At 39.7% G+C, this 12,508-nt stretch overlaps 1 protein-coding gene and 1 pseudogene across 2 annotated transcripts in view; both read right to left on the reverse strand.

Annotated features, from left to right (window-relative positions):
• The window catches only part of LOC309326511 (C-type lectin-like), a 51,523-nt gene extending 44,685 nt beyond the window's left edge, over positions 1-6,838 (reverse strand). Inside the window, exon 1 of the mRNA XM_081835331.1 lies at positions 6,782-6,838. The gene's annotated coding sequence lies outside the window, so the exon portion shown is untranslated. The remainder of the gene's footprint in view (positions 1-6,781) is intronic.
• LOC309326520 (angiogenin-2 pseudogene) overlaps positions 1-12,508 on the reverse strand; it is a 198,204-nt pseudogene that overhangs the window by 21,927 nt on the left and 163,769 nt on the right. The window lies entirely within an intron of this gene.

A 12,508-nucleotide genomic window follows, 5' to 3' on the forward strand; every position in this document is an offset into this window, starting at 1 on the left:
TGCTGGTGAGCGCTGACCTTTTTTCTGGGACAATTCGGCTAAGAAACGACCACCGTGAGTAGGTGAAGTTTAAGAAACTTGAATCTTAATAAAAAGAAGCTTAATTTGGACACTGAAAACGGGAGATGTAACCAGGAAGTCCGTCTCCCGGTTCTGCTTAACGTTTAAAGCAACGACGTCTAACTTACTTTTGCCTAGAATTATACTTTAAAAGACTGTTATCTTAACATCAGACATAGAACCTCACCTTATTTTAAGGTGGAAGAGGAAGAATTTGGCTTTCCCTCTTCTTGTATGGACTTATAAATATTTTATTCACTGAACCCCTGGAGATCGGACTGCCAGGCTATTAGAGCTGTCAGGCTGCAGGAACTGTCAAACTGCAACTCGCGCTTTTTAGAAACGTTGTAACTTCTTAGGATTAACTCTGCAAAATAGAGGATCTGTAAGGTCTGCTGGACATTTGCAACTGTTATAAAATTGAAGGGACATTTTGTAAACTTGAGACTGTATAAACTGTGACTTTTGAGATAAACATTGTGTCCCTCTAGTGGAAGATTGAAGTGGTGTAAAGACTGGGGGTATTTTTCCATCTTCTGACTTGGGGATTTCCATGGGAATCGCAAACTGTGTGACTGACCTTGACGCATGGACAGCAGTGGAATGAGAGGGAGGACAAGATCAAGCAAAGCCAAAACACAACAGACTAGCATAATCTCACAGCTGCGCAGGTCATCTGTTCCTGCTATTCCTGTGGCACAAGAGGAAGACTCAGAACAAACAAGGTTTGAAGGTATGGCCACAGGAGGAGATTTTACTACAGTACTAGATAAAATTGTTGAAAAATTAGATGGCCTAAGTAAGCAAGTGGCGGATCAATCATCTAAACTTGACCAAAATACAGCTAGTGTCAATAATTTGACTCAGCAAGTTAAGTCAAATGCAGAATCCATTGGGAAGTTATTGGAAGCCACCATGGTAAATCGTCAAACAGCTGAGGAGGCCAAACAGAAAGTAGAGGCCGTGCAAGAGGAAATCAAACCTATGCGCAAACAGATTGGCGAGCACCAGGCATATCTGTCTATGATTGAACTAAGATCTAGGGAAAATAACTTGAGACTGAGGTCAGTTCCAGAGCTTGAAAAGGAGGATTTAATTGAGTTTTTGACAAAAGAGTTTTCTAAATTTTGGCCTTTGGAAGAGGATAAAGACTTCAAAATTACAAGTGCATTCAGACTTGGAAAGGGAGGGAGGAAGGTCAGGTCAAGAGACTGCCTGATCTCCCTCAGAATGAAAGAAGAAAGAGACAAGATTTTGGGTGCACATTTCCAAAAGACTCTTGAGATTCAGGATTTTAGAGTGGAAGTCTATAAGGATATCCCAAAACATCTTCTGGAGCTTAGATCCAACTACGGAGACCTGGTAAAACTATTGAGAGACAACGGAATCATCTTTAGATGGGAGTTCCCCCAGGGACTATCTTTTAACTACAGAGGGAAAAAAGTTAAAATCAAAACAGTTGAACACAAGGAAATTTTTTTGAGTGACTACGGAAAGGACCTTCAGAAAGGGACTGAAAAAGAATCAGGGGCCTCAGGATTTGATCCTCTGAGACCATTACTCACACCTTTGGGTCTTGACGTGCAGGAGAAAGTGACACCACCGCCAAAAGGAGAAGAACTTCTGGGAGCAGTAGGAGGAAAATAGATATACTGCAACATGACTCTGCAACTATTAAGTTGGAATATTCACGGTTGTAACTCCCCCCAGAAAAGGAAGAAGATCTTTCATATTTTAAAAAAGGAACAATTGGACTTAATTTGTTTACAGGAAACGCACATGATTAGGCTCCATCGGAAGGTTTTAATCAACAAGAGGTTAGGCCAAGAATTTATTTCATCTGACAAAGTGAAGAAGAGAGGAGTTGTTATTTATGCAAAAGAGAGCCTATCACCAAAATTTCTTTTTAAAGATGAGCAAGGAAGAATTGTGGCAATTGAAATTCAAATACAAGGAGAAAATTTTTTGATTTTAGGAATTTATGCACCAAATGAGGGGAAGTTGGAATTTTACAAGAGGTTGCATGAGACAATGTTGGACTATATGGACTACAATAATATTATCATGATGGGCGATATGAATGGGGTGGTTTCCACGAACATGGATAAGGCACAAAGACAAAGCATGACAAAAGACGGCAGACTACCTAAAACTTTTTTTGACTTAACTGACAATATGGACTTGATTGACATTTGGAGAATGTCTAAATTTGTCTGGCAGGGCAAAAAGCCCAGAATAAAATTCAAAATATTGACTGATGCTAAAGAAAGAGGGGGGTTTGCCCTGCCAGACATGAAGTTGTACTATGAATCAGCAGCATTCTGCTGGTTGAAAGACTGGCTACTTCTTGAGAACACTGACATCTTGGATTTGGAAGGGTTCAATAATGCTTTTGGGTGGCATGCATATTTGTGGTACGACAAGGTAAAAGCTAATTGAGCATTCAAAAACCATATTGTCAGGAAAGCTGTGTTTAATGTCTGGACAAGATATAAAGACTTACTGGAAAACAAGACCCCAAGGTGGTTATCACCTATGGAGGATAAGGCTTTGAAAAAACTCAATATGGAGGCCAAATGGCCGAAATATTGGGAGATACTAGAACAAGATTGAGACACATTGAAATTGCAGAGTTTTGAGAAACTAAAAGATAAAGTGCGAGATTGGTTACTCTATTATCAAATTAGAGAGGCCTTTAATTTGGATAAAAAAATAGGCTTCCAGGTGGAAAAATCGAAATTAGAAACAGAATTGTTAGAACCTAAAACTAAGATACTTTCGAGAATGTACAACTTGCTGTTAAAATGGAATACTCAGGATGAAACAGTTAAATCAGCTATGATTAAATGGGCACAGGACATTGGTCATAACATTATGTTTGCTGACTGGGAAAAGTTGTGGAACACAGACATGAAGTTTACGGCATGTAATGCCTTAAGAGAAAATATTATGAAAATGATTTATAGGTGGTACATGACCCCAGTCAAGCTTGCAAAAATTTATCACCTGCCTGATAACAAGTGCTGAAAATGTAAAGAAACTGAGGGAACATTCTTTCACCTTTGGTGGACATGCCTAAGGTTAAGGCTTTCTGGGAAATGATATATAATGAACTAAAAAAGGTATTTAAATATACCTTTCCTAAGAAACCAGAGGCCTTCCTTCTGGGCATTGTCGGCCAAATGGTGCCAAAGAAAGATAGAACACTATTTATGTATGTAACAACCGCAGCAAGAATACTCATCGCAAAGTATTGGAAGACACAAGGTTTGCCCACTCTGGAAGAATGGCAGATGCAAGTGATAGACTATATGGAATTGGCAGAAATGATTGGCAGAATCCGAGACATGGGAGAAGAGTCGGTGGAAGAGGACTGGAAGAAGTTTAAAGAATATCTCCAAAAACATTGTAAAATGTTTGAATGTTAAAATGATGTTGGATATAAAGATAAAATGGCATCAGTGACATAGTAAAAAGAAATATGCAAAAATGTTTTAAGAAAAAAGGGTAAGACCAGAGCAAAACTATGTCGAAACTAAATAAAGGACATAAGGGATTAAGTTATAAAGAATATGTAAGAAATGTATTTAAAAAGAAAGGGAAAATAGAAGACATAATATGTTGGAATGTATAATATTGATTAAGATTTGAAAGAGGGTAAGGAGCTGCTAAATTTGATTGAGTAAAGGGGAATGCAGGAAAGGGAGATGTGAGGAAGTCAGGAAAGAGGGTTATAAAGATAAGAATTTAAAAACTAATTTTTCTTTAATTTCTGTTCTTTTTTATTTTTTCTGTTATATGTTTTTATACTGTGTCTTTTATGTTGTTGTTTTTTATTGTATTTTTCTGATGTTTTGTTGGATTGTAATACCTGTTTTATTACTTAAAACCAAAATAAATATTTTTTAAAAAAAAATTGAAGAAAAAAAAGAGAATATGAGAAAAAGGTTGAGAAATAAGTAATAACTAATGGTGAGGATTTGCTGAGCTAATAATTTGAATTAGAATACAAAAAGGGGAGGTGTGAGGAGGTCTGGGAAATAAGTTAAAAGAAAATAAGTAATGGAAACTCTATGTGCTTTTAATTGTTTTTATTTTTGTATTTTTGTATTTTTGTTATTTTTTCTTTTTGTTTTTTATAATGTCTTATTTTTGAAATGTCAATAAATATTCTATAAAAAAAACCAAGAACTGTGTGGAGTGGATTATAGTTAAAGAGATGATTGGTAAACAATGAGAACGGAGGGAAATTTTATGACGCAGCTTAAAATGGCGTCTCGCTAAGACAGGCTTGCCTGAGAAAGAAAGACAGGGGGAGGAGAATCAGGACCATTGGAATGAGAAGGATGGTTGGAATGTGATTTTAACCTGACAGAGCCCTCCTGATATACTCGGCAAGCCTGAGAAAATTAAAGGACAGACCGAAGATTAATTTTTTATGGAAGCGTGGAATGGCGGCTGTCCCTGAGCGATATGATCTTTGGAGAGTACAAAACCCACACAGAGGATGCCTGTCTCTAATGTGCTTGTGAAGATTATCAGAGATCGCAAAGAAAGGAATATATGATAACAACAAGAAGATGAAGAAAGTAATAAAGGACTATCTGGATTGAACTGGATAGAACTGTTTAATTAAAGTAGCAATACAAGTGATGTTTGGACTCGTTCGGAGCTGGATGTATGGGTACCCCCAACAAAATTTAAAATTTGGCTGTATAATTTGGAATTAATGTGATTTGGATAATGTGATGTGATTGGCCTGTTAATAAAAATTATTTAAAAATAAAAAATAAAATATTTGAGGGGGGGGGTTCCCAAAGGCGATGGGCATTTCCATTCCAGTGTGGGGGTGTGTGCCATGTCTTGTGATTGATTGTGCAGAGCAGGGCTTACCTGGCCACTGCTCCAACCCTTATTTTATTTAAGTTGCCACCCTTGAGGATTCTTGACTGTTAATTAAGCCTTCTTGGCTCCCATGGAAACACATCCCTTGAACATGTTGGGTGACCAACTCAATCTGAAATGTTGGCCAGGTATTGTCTCAGGCCAACTCACATACATAGCCCTCCTCAAAAAGATCTCATGTGCAACCCACAACAATATCTTATGCTACAGCTTGGTTGGTGAGAAACAACTTCTTACCTCAGCTTCAGACCATGACTTTGGGCTATCAAAATATGCATAGCAGTTGCCCAGCACTCTCAGCCAACCCCTGGGACAGGATCTGGCCCTTGCTGTATGGAAAGAAGAGTAAAGGAAGAAAAAGAGGGTGGGACAAAAGTTGTAAGAAGACTGTTTTTAATGTGAAATCTCACTTTACCTGTACTTTTGCTTATTCCAGTGAGGAAGTACAGGTAATTTAAACCTTTGTGCTTTCAGAGGTGGTTAGTGTCCAGTTGAATTGGTGAGACAGAAGGCAGGGAGACCAACAGAAGGTGGATCCAGAGGCAATGACAGGCAGTGCCACTCCCTGATTGGTTGTAAATATGAATCTGAGGAGTGGTTGAGGGCAGACTGAGGTTGGTAGGGCAGTTCCCTATTCACTCTAATGAACCAGCTTCAATTGCCTGATTATTTATTCCAACAGCCTTAGCTGGGTTACCATCACTTGGAAATCTAACAAGTACTTTTGTTTACATCAATGCTGAGCCCCTATTAAGATTTCTGGGAAATTCCCAGATAATTGTTAAAACACTCACCTCCGGGGAAAGAATAGGAGACCAGGAGACCAAGAAGGCAAAGGTAGGTGACAACCCCCATCTTCTGGGTGACCTTTTGTGGAAGGAAATGTGCAGCAAATTAAAAACATCCTTACTTATTGCCAATGTGGTGATAGCAGGAAGAAGAAAACCAGCATTTTCTGTTCTTAAAATCATAAATGGGAAGATTAGAGAAAGAAGAGAGAACCCAAAACCTAAATTTGGCGATTATTGAAGTATCATGGAGTCAAGTAAGGTTAGTGTGCAGATGCACCTGGTGCTGACCACCGACTCTTCTGGACCAGTGGAGACTGCTGTCCATTGGGGCTGGTAGGGCAGAAGGCAGGAAGACCAATGATAGGTGAAGCCAGAGTCAATGACAGGAAGAGCCAACCAATGCTAGTTTTGTTCCTATCCTCTTACCTGCAGAGTTCTCTTCCTCTGTAGTGTTTCCTTAGGACACTCTAGTGACAAAATGATGGACTATGGCTGGCTGAGTCATCTCTATGAAGACAACTGCTGCATGATATTTGAGGAAATATTCATGGAACAAATCGCCATGACTTCTAGCATCTAAGGAGTGCCACTAGACTCAAAGGCTGAGCTTCCTTATATGTGAAAAATCTGATTTCCATTACTCTAAGTGTGAAACAGCAGCCACGATGTCAGAACAGAGTTGGTGGCCACCTTCACTAAGAATGTGGGGAAAATACGTTCCACTTTGCATACAAAGGGAAATCCACCTGATTTGCATGTATTTCTCCAGATTGGCAGTGCAGTTCAGCAGCCAAGTAATGTGAAGGGAAATGCAAGGACTAGGATACAGTGTGTAGAAATGCATATGCATATGAAAATAGCATATGAAATGCATTATAGAAAGGAGAAATGTTTTAGTAGAAATGTGTCAATTAGTAGAAATTTACTAAAATGCTAATTTTTAAAAATTTAAACAATGCCAACTGATGTGGAAGACTGCAAGAGACCAAAGCTGTCAGATTCACCCATCCCGACCTCCAACTTACCGAAGCTCCGTCCCGTTGAGGTGATGGATGCTGCTTTCTGCCGTAGCAAGTTAGGTTCTCAGGCTGTGGTGCCCATTCTTATATAGAACTTGGCCAGGGAAGGGCATGGAAAAGAGGGAAGAAAGATAAACCACTTTTCCATATATGGAGTACAGATCAAGTGAGAAAAGGCAGGTTTCAAATTCCACTGAAAACCACAGACATCTTCAAAGAGTGGCAAAGAATGATATCAAGATATATCTGGCAGGGCAAGAAGCCAAGAATACAATTTAAGCTTTTAACTGATGCGAAGGAAAAAGGTGGTTTCGCCCTGCCAGATTTGAAATTATATTATGAAGCGTCTTGTCTCTGTTGGTTAAAGGATTGGATAACACTGAAAAATAATAAGTTGTTATATCTTGAGGGTTTTGATAACAGATTTGGATGGCACGCCTATTTATGGTTGGGGAAGAAGAAAGTCCACAAAGGCTTTGGGAATGATATTTTCAGAGGTTCTTTAATAGAAATATGGGATAGGTACCAAAATATTTTGGAACCTAAAGTACCACATTGGTTGTCCCCACTAGAGGTTATGAGTGTAAAGAAAACAAACATGAGAGGGTACTGGATTACTTATGGAGATGTAGTTATTAAAGAAGGGGGGAAATGGAAAATGAAGCCATATGAACAAGTTAAAGAGCATGTATATGATTGGTTGCATTATCTTCAAATGAATGAAATGTTTAAAAAAGACCTCAAAGAGAGGGGATATACTGAAAGAGAGTCCAGATTCCAAACAGATATAATAAATAATGATTGTAAGATAATGTCAAAAATGTACAAAATGCTATTGGAGTGGCAAACAAAGGACGAAGAGGTTAAATCGGTCATGATACATTGGGCTAGGGATTTTGGTTACAATATACAATTAGCTGATTGGGAAAAAGTATGGAATGAGAATATGAAATTCACTGCATGTATGTCGATAAAAGAAAATATCATGAAAATGGTATACAGATGGTACATTACCCCGGTTAAGCTGGCTAAAATGTTTAAAACATGTAATAAGTGTTGGAAATGTAAAGAAAAGGAAGGATCTTTTTTCCTTTTTTTTTTTTAAAGAATATTTATTAGGTTTTCCAGGATTAATATAAAAAACAAAAAGAAAAAAGACAAAAAATGTCAAAAATACAAAAATACAAAATTAAAAAACGATTAAAACAAATACAATTTCCATTACTTATTTCCATTATCTTATTTCTCAGACCTCCTCTCACCTCCCCTTCTTGTATTCCAATTGAAATTATTAATTCAGCAAATCCTTATATCCAAATTTAAACATCAATTACTTAAACGTTACTCATTCTTCAACATTTTTTCTAAAGTCGACCAAAATTTCCCTTCCACGGCTTTCCCCAGTTCAAAACAAATAACAGAACAGAATAAAAATAAAACAAGTTATAATTATATACCCTTTGGATTCCCAAACTCCACCCACCCCTTTCCCGGTTTCAGTCCCCAACAAGTGTTCATCAATTCAATATCTTGTCTAGCCTGGAGATCTCACGTCCGAGGCTTTTAAATCTTTTTCAGTTCCTCTCTGCCGGCCTTTTTGATAGTCCTTAATGTTAAACCCCAGATTTCTGAAAGGCTTCGGCCCAACAGAATCCATATTTTTTCCAGCCAGCCCTCCATACTTGAAGAAAGCGCCTATGGGGTACCCCGACATACTTCTTTCAAGTCCAAATGTCCCCAAAGCTCCGATTTCCACCTTGATCAAATTTGTAATCCTTCGGTCTTCATATCTCCACAAGAGGGGATCTCTCAGTTTTAGGCTCACCAATTCAGGCTAGGCTTTCCACATCAGATTGTTATTCTCCTTTGTTGCCTTCATGTCAGGCCACAAATTGTAACTCTCATTTGACATCTGGGAAGTTACAGCTCCTCCTTCCTTCTCTTCAGGAACAGCACATATCTCCTTTTCCATATTCTCATAACATTCAAGTTTCCCTATTTGCTCAATTGTATGAGCTTCCTGCTTCGAATCTTTATCAACTTCAATAGAATTGTTTACTGCTGAGACCAGAGTTGTGACACTTGTAGCCAAAACATCAATTTCCCCTTGTAATTTTCCCAAGAGAACAAATGTTCTATCCAATTCAGTCTGAATTTTCCCTCCTCCAGCCATTGTTGTAATGTCCTATACCCCCTCTAGGGGGATTTTAGTTTCTTAATATTTTTCAGCTCTAGTCCAATAGCCAATTTATTGTATCAGTCCTTCCTTATTCTCAACAAATTGTAACAAATATAACCAGCAGAAGTAACAGAAACAAAGTTCTCTTTTTCCGTCTGACAGCCAGTTTGACAGCTGTCAAACTCCTCAGTACTTCATCAGCAGGCTCTCTCGCGGGACACTCCCGGGTCTGGGGGGGGGTGAAACTTCAGCTCCCACAATTAATCTTTTATCCTCCGGTAAAATTTCTTATGGTGTCAAACCATGAGGGTTAAAGTCTTTTAGTAAAAGGAAAAAAAGGTCCTCTCGACCTTAGATGGCAAGTTCTTTGCTTTAAGTTATCTACAAAGAGGGTGGGGCAGACTTCCTTTTTAACCCTTCCCCGCTCGTTCCTAATTCAAAATTTTTTTTTCCTTTAAATTCCGAATTCCATATTACTCACGGGTTTTAACTTTACAATCCAATTGTTCCAAGGAAAAAGTCAGCGCTCTCCGTCAATGGCTTGCGGCTTCACTCCGCAGAAGGAGCAATGAACTCACAGCACCGCGCCACACCCTGTCCCCGTTCCGAAGCCTTTAAAAAGGCTCCTTCGCGGTTTGGGGGGGCGCAAATGGTGCCCGCCGAGTCACCAGGTTCACAGGCATCTGCGCCTGTGATTTTTAAGGGTCCCCGCGTCGCCACCGTGGACAAGACCGGATCCTGCGGAGCCGATTCCCTCCGGAGCTCGGAGGGAATCCGCCATTAAACGATGGCGCTAACCCGGAAGTCCGGAAGGATCATTTTTCCATATGTGGTGGGAATGTAAGAAGGTTAAGGGTTTCTGGGAAATGATATATAACGAGTTGAAAAAGATGTTTAAATATACATTTGCAAAGAAACCAGAAGCCTTTTTGTTAGGAATTACAGGAAGAGAGATTAACAGAAGTGACTACAAACTCTTTCAATATGCAGTGACTGCGGCAAGAATTTTAATGGCCCAAAAATGGAAGCAAGAGGAATTACCGACAGTAGAGGAGTGGAGAATGAAACTTATGGATTTCGCAGAATTGGATAAAATGACTGGCAAAATTAGATACCAGAAAGACCACAAGTTCACTGAGGACTGGAGAAAGTTTACGATTTATCTGGAAACTATTTGTGATGAACAGACAACGCTAGTTGGTTTTAAAGAGGCTTTGTGATGTTAAAGAGTATTGTAAAAAGGAAAAGAGAAGAAAGGATATTATTAACCGGCAATATATGACAAAGGAAATGCGTATTAAATATATAAATATGAGGATTGTGGGAGGAGCTGGGGGAAGTCAAAAATTTGTAAATTGGAAAATATGGTCATGTTGGAATAATTTCTAAAAGAAAAATTTGTAAAAATTTAATAAAAAAAAGAAAGTCAAAAAAGAAAAAGAAAACCACAGACATTTTGATTGCATGAATATTCAGAGCAATTGCTAATATTCTTGTCCTAATGCCAAGTCCCCTCTGCTGCTGCATTCAGATAGCCACAAACATGCCATGACCCTGACCCACCCACATTAGCTGTGTTGTACAACACCAGCATGGCAGGCCCCTGTAGTAACTGGAACCAAAGTTTTGTCCCTTGGTCTAGCCCTGATTAAGCTCTGCTCCCCCTGCCCCACATCACCCCACCAAACAACTATTACCCCAGAGGGAAATCTATCATTGCTCCCCACTCTCATTGGCTACCATTCTAGGAGTCACAGCAGCTCTGGCAGAACAACTTCTGTTGAGACTGCAGTGGACAAGGGAAGGTGTCTCTCTTCTCTGTGCATGCACTGAAGTGCAGAGGAAAATTGGGACCCTCTATGTCTGCTACTATGCCTGCAATAGCTGGTGTGTGTGTATTTGTGACATCACCTGGCCAAGTGTCCTGAACCCTGGCTTCTTCTCCTCCTCTTCCTGTGGCTGTCAGGGAAAGAGGTCCCAACTGCCCCCGACACCATACAAGTGATATCACGGGCATCATGTCTTGAGTGTCCCACATGCTGCATGATGCTTGGCATTGTGCCAAGAGGAGGACCCAGGGGCTGGAAAATGAGCGAGGTCCCAACTAAAGAAGAATGGCGACTTAAACTGATGGAATATGTGCAGCTTGCAGACCTAACCTATCAAATAAGAGAACAAGAAGATTGGTAAATGTTTCTTGAATGTATGGTGGAGAATTCTGTGCACTTGAAAGCGTTGGCAGCATTCAGATAAATTCAACAGTGTAAACAAGTTTTGATGGATGTCATAATGGAATACTGAATGGTTTAGTTTATGCAAAATATGCAGGGATTTGTAATATGCAAAATGAGCCATGGAAAGAGAAGGGAAGTCATTGACATTTTCAGGTTAATAATAATAATTTATTATTTATACCCTGCCCATCTGCCTGAGTTTCCCCAGCCACTCTGGGCTGCTTCCAATCAAGTGTTAAAAACAATACAGCATTAAATATTAAAAACTGGGCTGCCTTCAGATGTCTTTTAAAAATAAGATAGCTGCTTATTTCCTTCACAGGTGAAGGGAGGACATTCCACAGGGCGGGCACCACTACCGAGAAGGCCCTCTGTCTGGTTGCCTATCTGGTTGTGCAAGTTGCCAAGGATGTTGTATTTGTTTCAAACATTGCAAATTTTGGACAAGGTGGACTGTTTCAAGAAGTGGCAGAGAGATATTTCTAGATTTGTCTGGCAGGGCAAGAAGCCTCGAATAAAATTTAAGATTTTAACTGATGCTAAAGAAAGAGGGGGATTTGCCCGGCCAGCCCTGAAGCTTTACTATGAATCAGCCGCCTTTTGCTGGCTGAGAGAATGGCTGCTTCTTGAAAACACGGACATTTTGGACTTAGGTTTTAATAATGTATTTGGGTGGCATGCATATCTGTGGTACGATAAGGTCAAAGCACATAAAGCGTTTAAAACCATATTGTCAGGAAAGCATTGTTTAATGTCTGGATAAGATATAAGGACTTGCTTGAAAATAAAACTCCAAGGTGGTTGTCACCAATGGAAGCTAAGGCTCTGAAAAAACTAAATATGGAGGCAAATTGGCGGAAATATTGGGAAATTTTGGAACAAGAAGGAAATAGATTAAAACTGCAGAGTTTTGAGAAACTAAAAAACAAAGTACGAGATTGGCTTCATTATTATCTGTCAGAGCCACCCTGGGTCCCAGCTCACAAGAGACCAAAGTCCAGTCCAAGCTATATACAAAAGGTTTTATTGAAGATCATTGTCGTCATTACATCCAAACTCCGTGGCTCCGCATCTGTTACCCTTAGATGTTAGAAGTCCCCTCTGAGTCCGTCCCTCCCCTGCACCAATTTAAGAGGCTTGTGCTGCTCCACCTTTTCCTCTCTTTCCTTTTCCGCAGGGTCTTCCTGCCCCCCTGTGTTCCCTCCTTCCGGGACTCCCCAGAGGCTGAGTCTTCTCCTGCCTGCTCCCCCCTCCTTCGTGCTTTGGCACCAGGCTCCTCCCCAGAGCTCTCCCCACTTCCGCGCGCCTCCACATTTGAAC

Source organism: Podarcis erhardii (assembly GCF_964252035.2).
Source record: "Podarcis erhardii genome assembly, chromosome: 13".
Classification (NCBI taxonomy): Eukaryota; Metazoa; Chordata; class Lepidosauria; order Squamata; family Lacertidae; genus Podarcis; species Podarcis erhardii.